The 6,770-nt window shown below is 37.4% G+C and overlaps 1 long non-coding RNA gene across 2 annotated transcripts; it reads left to right on the forward strand.

The window, feature by feature from the left end:
* Positions 1–210: 210 nt before the first annotated feature.
* LOC143854368 (uncharacterized) lies at positions 211–5,831 on the forward strand. Of its 2 annotated transcripts, XR_013237494.1 has the most exons (5): positions 211–460; positions 732–859; positions 1,129–1,346; positions 3,856–3,971; positions 5,547–5,831. It is a non-coding gene; the product is annotated as an uncharacterized LOC143854368 (long non-coding RNA). The 2 variants fall into 2 exon arrangements; XR_013237493.1 differs by having other exon boundaries at positions 213–460; positions 3,856–5,831.
* Positions 5,832–6,770: the final 939 nt, after the last annotated feature.

The following is a 6,770-nucleotide window of genomic DNA, read 5'->3' on the forward strand; positions in this document are numbered from 1 at the left end:
GAGTGTAATTTCTGCTTCTATGAGTTGAGTTGCCTTGCCAAACAAGAGTTTTCCTCAAAAAATTGCGTCAACGTGAAAAAGCCCGACCCGAGATTTATCATCGGTAGGGCCGGGTTTGGGAATCGTGGGTTTTCCGGAAAAAAAATCCGACCCGACCCGAGATATTTCTTTGGTAGGGTTGGGTTCTCCGAAACCCGACCCGCCCGACCCGAGTTGCAGCCCTAGGTAGGATAGTGACGGAAGAGCGGTGAGAATTTTTTGCAAAAAAGAAAAAAATGCCCTGTAACCTCACTTTGTGTCCTCTCAAAATGAAAAAATATCGTACAGGCATTTCTTCAAGCACTTGGGTGCAACCTGGGAAAGACGCTCCTCTCTCTCTCTGCCTCCATTTTGTCCTACATACCTCTTCGGCTGGTTTGATTGTGGGACGAGACCTCTCCCTCATTCGAATACAAGTGATGTATGATCACATTCGCCTTTTGTTTTTAGCATTTTCCAAAAGTTGATATATCTCATTCATCCATAAAAATAAAAAAAATGCAAAAATTAAAGTCACTTTTACTTTCCTTCTCAGAGAGAACCTCAGCTTACCTATTAATATTGCATAAATTTCATGCTGCTTCTCTAACCTCTCCCTCTTCTCCTATTTGTTTCCAAAAAAAAAAATGTGATTTTGCGACTTTTCTTATTGCCAATACAAACCCTAATAAAATCTGCTTTTTCCTCTCCAGATTTCCATTTTCATCTCTCCGCTGCTGAAAGGTCATATCTTTAATGGCTTCCATTTCAGACCCGATCCGCGTTCGAACCTCGAATTCGAGCTCCCGCATTGTTATTCTGTGCATCACGACTGTATCAGGTTAAATTTTTTCTTAATTTCTTCTTCTTGTAATTTACTATAAGTTTTGTTTTTATTTTTTATTTTTCTAGGATTTTTGGAGATCTGTTTGATTTTCACTTTGGCTTTGAGCTGCTTCACTTAAATGCATTGGGTTTTCTCGATTTTCTTTGGGTCTTACATTGAAATTTTCTTGAATTTCATTTTTTTTTCATTTCTTCCAACTTTAATTTAGAAACTTTTGACCTGAAAGAATCTACATTTGCCTTTGCTGATTGTATTTACTGTAGAATTGACTCACAAAAGTTGGAAGAGTAGACCCATGTTCAGAATGCTAGTTCATTAATTGAGTTTCCATCTAAGGAAGGAAGAAGTTGAGGTGATTTTAAAAGATATTTCTGAATGAGCTGGCGGTAAGGGGAATTTCAGCTACAACTGTTTCTTTGCCATTGGGTTGTTTCATCTTGTGAAGCTAGCTAATGCAACAGAGCCAACTATCTTAGAAAAGGTTAATCCTTTTACCATGAATGGGTTCACCTCTAGTCCTTATAAAAATGAAGTCATTTCTTTTTTAAATTTCTTTCATTTATTATTTTTTTCATTAAAACACTACCCTTGTCTTGTTTTGCATCTGTTGGACTGTTTATTTTGTGAGAGCTGCTGCTTTTTATGTTAATGTTGTTTATAGTGTTGAAAGTATTTGTTCTTACTTTTATCTCTATAACTAGAAACTATTTCATTATATTCTGTATTGCATTTTCTTTATAAGCTCAAATTTCTCTGTCAACTCTGCTTTAATTAACTGAGCCTTATTAAAAGGTATTGTTTTGGATTTGGTGTGATTTATGATATGCTATCACAATGTAGCTATTCTTTTCTGGTGTTCAAGACACATTTTTTTTCATAAGACATTGAAATTATTAGTTTGCACTTTAGCTTAAATTCAGTTCCATATTTGGTTAATGAATGAGCCGTTGCATGATTGGCTCAAGTTTTGTATTGATAAACTTCATATTTGGCTGAAATTATGAAGTTTTATTCTTTAGTGGAACTCGTTTCAAGTGAAATAAAGTGCTTTCCCTTTTCATCATTTAGCCTTTAGATGCTCTAGTAGTCAACTTTGTTTTGTATACTATGGCTACTTTTGTTATGTGGAATGGCTTGTGAAAGCTAAATGCAATTTGCAAAACTGCTTGATATGGAAAGAGGGTCATGCACATTATAATGTTTTCCGGAGTTTTGAATTCTCAGTTCAATTCAAGCAGGAAAAATTTTATGATACACTTTCAGTTTTCAACAGTCACTGAAGCTTGATTTATAACTTCTGTCACTTAGATTTGGTTGCAATTGTCACAAATAGTGCTATCATTTCAACCGCTTTCAAGATATTCTCCCGAATCACACCGTGAGGAACATTTCAAATTGGACTTTCTGAGTGCTTCTATATCTCGTTCTTCTTGATCCTCTCCAATGATGGTATAAAAATCAGAAACCATACTGTTATTGGAACTATTCAGAAAAAAAAACATGATGTTATCAGCCATTCATTATCTTTTATTTGTGTCTGCTGATGGGGGATCTCAACACAAATGAAAAAAAGGGTAATGGGAAAGAGTAATCCTTGTAAGTGTGTATTATGAATCATCAAATAAATCAACATGTCCACAATTTCCTGCTAGTGGGTTGTTTCTTGTTTGAAATTTCTTATATTTTGGATAAGACATGGTGGATTGGAATTTCATAGAGCATATTGCTTAGTCGGATGGGATTTGGTGAGAGGTGGCGGGGGTTGATGAAGGCTCTAGCGCTCCGGATTGAAGAAGAAAATGACAGTGATCATGCTTGGATATTGAGTTTCTCAAGATCTCTGTGCAAATGTGGAGTACTGACCAAATGGCTAGCACTCTAGCTGACAACGTCCGATTCTCCAAGAAAACTACACCATTGCTGCTATACCAGCTGCTCCACCGAGCTTACAATCTCCAACTCACTCCCAAAAACATGATTAGCTTCCCTAACATGAAAAGAAAACCCTAAAAAAAAAGGAAAACCCTACTTATAGTTGAAAAGACCAAACTGCCCATGATAAGAGTGACCTAAGTGGTCACATGCCAAATCTGGACTGGGGTCTTTATAATGCTCTGTTAGCTTGTTTTTTAAGCCACTCGGAGCGTTGAACTTGCCTCGGGTCGTCCATTGGATGCTCGAGTTCTTCAGCAATCTCCTCGGCCACATCACTAACATCAGGTGTCACTACATCATCCACTGCTTGGATCACTCTTTGATACCATGTTAAAAATTAGAAGGTCACCATCCTTAGCATATGAAGGATATGTTAAAGAGATGAAGCGAAGAAAGAAATTTCAATGTGGATTGGCTCCCAATCCCATGAATCTATCATAAATATTTTATCTCACTTAACGTAATTGCATGAATGCCGTTAGGGCCATATTATATCTTGCTTAATGTAATTGCATGAATGCTATTAGGGCCATCCAATAATGATTCCTATCAAATTAACATGAAATTAGAACTTTAATGAACATAAATACACCTTGTAAGTGTAGTGGGCCCTTTCTAAATTTCTTTAACAATTTCAAATATTATAGAGCAAAAAGAACACACATTGTCATATATATTGTTTGACTGAGAACTTTTGACATTCTTGGCAAGACATGAAACGATGTTTTAAGTGATGCTTCTTGAGCCTAACTTTTGGTGGATGCTTTATTTCTTTAATTATCTTCTTTTTTAATGGATGTATTTGTGTTTTCCATCTGACATGCTCTCGTAATTTCTAATCCATTTTGTTTATGATTTAGTAATCTAACATTCAGATATGATTCATCATTCACATAGTTCCGCATGAATGCAAATAAACTGTACTCATAATTATGGCCGCGAGAGCTCTATGTAAAATTGTCACTGAACCTTTTGTCGCAGAACCAGGTCTTCGAAGAACATTAGTTTCTGCAGATTCATGGCTAGACATTTACTAAGCTTTTGTTATTTAACAGCTTTGTGCAGCCTTAAACATCAACAAATGAAGTGTGGATAGAGATGTAGATGTATACTGAAACATTCTTTCCAAGTTGGTTCAAGCTATGGAACTCCTAAGGGAGTATGTGGGGAGGTACAAAAAGCTCTTGTTATTTAACAGCTTTGTTCAGCCTTAAAACATCAACAAATGAAGTGTGGATAGAGATGTAGATGTATACAGAAACATTCTTTCCAAGTTGGTTCAAGCTATGGAACTCCTAAAGGAGTATGTGGGGAGGTTAAAAAACGCTTCCTTCAAAATTATTTACCTCTATCTCTAGCATGGTAGCATGTATTCGTTTTCATAAGTTGAAATAAATGTTGCATATTGTTGGTGTATATCTATATGATAGGATATAAAGCACCTTTGCATGCGTCCTTGTGCATTCTAAAGTAGAAGTCCCCTGCTTCATGTGACAATGGAATGCAAGGGTCATTCTTCTGGCAAATGTTAGTTGTGACAAACTTCTTACCTTTTAGTTTTAAAGAAACTGGGCTTCAAGTTGTTCTCGTACTATTGGAATTAACCCTAAACACCAGAAAGATTGTTGTGTGTTGGAAATATCAGCTTAAGATGGAGCCTTGTAAATGGAACATTCTAGCAGCATAAAAGAAAGATGAAGTCACTCTAATTGAGCCTACTTCAGGTATTTGAGCTGTAGCACCCATCCGTCTCAAAATGATCAACTTATTTATCTTACCAATAATCTCGACTCTAGGGATAATTTTTTTCGCTATCTTTTTTCGAGAACCACCTAAGGTTCCGACAAAAAGGATGAAATGATTTTTTATTATCTCTGTGAAATACTCGTTTGGCCGAGGGCTTCCAAACACATCATAAGCATGATAGCACCCAATTTTTCTGATTCTGCAGTTCGACCTATGATTTATCATTCATGGACGTTGATAAGATCCTTCCATTTAGCAGCACCTTAGGATGGCATAGCATTAACGTGTCTCCAGGACCTATTGTTAAGAATAGTGAATTACTATTCTCATTAACGGCATTTAACCAGCCGGGTAACCATATGCTTCAACCAGCATTGAATGCTGGGCCATTCGTTTTCTAATCGTTCCAAATTATTATAAGTAGCATTAATCAAATTCTCTTTTTCTCGTTCTATCTCAGAGTATCCATTCATTCTTTCCGGCTAAGGAATGGGAAATCTTTCTCCTGTTACATGAATCAAATGTTTCATTTCATCCGTTACTCATGACGAACTATAATTATTAGGGCTTCCCCATTTTGATATAATCAACATGTTCTGTTTTTTTTTTTCTTGATTTTCATTTTTGGGAACGTCCAGTGCCAAAGTCACTGAATGGGGAAGTCGCCAATCCCTAAAACGGACTATTTTGGACCCACAATCAGTTGTCAAAATCCAAAACAAACAGGGCCGTCAACTGTGTGTAATCATTTCATATCAGTGTCACGAGTGTATTCCTGCATGCTTCTACCTGGTTTAAGTTGCATTTACCGCCCATTGGGGTAGTGTCAATGGGAATCATTTCAGAGCCTCTTGGCTGCAACTCTCCACTGGAACTATACCTTAGACAAGCAAGCATGGATACTTCAGTAATATTTTCCAGTATGTACTTGTGATATTTGTTGCTGTCCAGATTTTAACTGACCTTTCCGCATTAATTGTTTCTCGCATGCATGGAAAAGGGTTACAAAAGAGAAGAAAGAGCAGAATCTCATAAGGCTAACGAGGCAGTTGCAAAATGCATAGGAGTAATTTGATACAAGCGCAGCAAGCCTAGTGCCTCCAACTTCCCAAGTACTTGACTTTGTGAAGATTTGGCTAATTGAGTTCTTCAATATCCTTGTGGCATGGTGTAGCCTCCCAAGTTATGGGGCTGCTGCCTGTTAGGATAGGGTTCATGCTTCAGCTGTATTATTTTAGAGGTATGTGGATCCAGATATATCAATTGTATTTTGCTGTTTTGTTCTCCTCCCCCTCCATTTTTTCATGTTTCAATTGCATTATTAATGTTCTTAATTGCAAAATGCAAGATGGCATATAGACCTGTGTTCGCCACAGTAACCTAAATTTTCATATTCCTTGATCATTGATTTATTCCACCCAACTCTGCTTCTCATTCTGATAAATCTGCATTTAGTTATTAGTGAATAGGCGAGCCTTTCAGAGGTACCTTGAAGTTGAACCTTTCTAAGAGAGATTGACCCCTCAGAGTCTCAGACAGAGCAACTGCTACCACATGTGTGCCTAAGTTAACAATCAAAATAAACCTCGAAAACTAATAAAATAAATTGCATTACAACTAGAAAACAAAAAGAAGCAGCTAGAAGGCGAGGTTTGATTCTAACGTTGGATAGTTAGAAAAGTAAGGTTGCATCTACCTTGCCTGAACAATTATTATCAGCCTGCGGTTATGGATATTGAAATTTTCGATGCCACTCAAAAGAAAAACCATGTTGCTTCTCAACAGTGCGCCAATCATACTGGCACATATGATCCTGTTCAATTTTACACGTTGCTTCCTTCCGCATTGATACCTATTTGCAGCAGAGAGAGATGCAGCCAAACCACCCTAATTGCACATTTGCACCAGATAACCGCCCATAAATGAAATTTTAGGCCATCCAACCATCAACCACGAAGGAGTAGAGGGTAGAATCCTACGACGATCACGATCCAGTGATCTCGCCTATCCGTTCCATCCCACATTTCTATCCTCTTACTCCTACCTGCTTCCTTGTTAGCCCATCTCTTCCGGTATTGAATTTGTGGTTCAATTTCTCGAATCAAATCTCTTATCTCATCAATTATCCCAGCCATCTTCCAATACTCAACTCAACTCAACTAACCCTTTGTCCCAGCCATCTTCCAATCCAACACTTTTATTGCTAGCCTTGGCTACATCCCCT

This window comes from Tasmannia lanceolata, unplaced genomic scaffold (genome assembly GCF_043159265.1).
Source record: "Tasmannia lanceolata isolate RefF3 unplaced genomic scaffold, GAP_Taslan_0.1 ptg000020l, whole genome shotgun sequence".
Classification (NCBI taxonomy): Eukaryota; Viridiplantae; Streptophyta; class Magnoliopsida; order Canellales; family Winteraceae; genus Tasmannia; species Tasmannia lanceolata.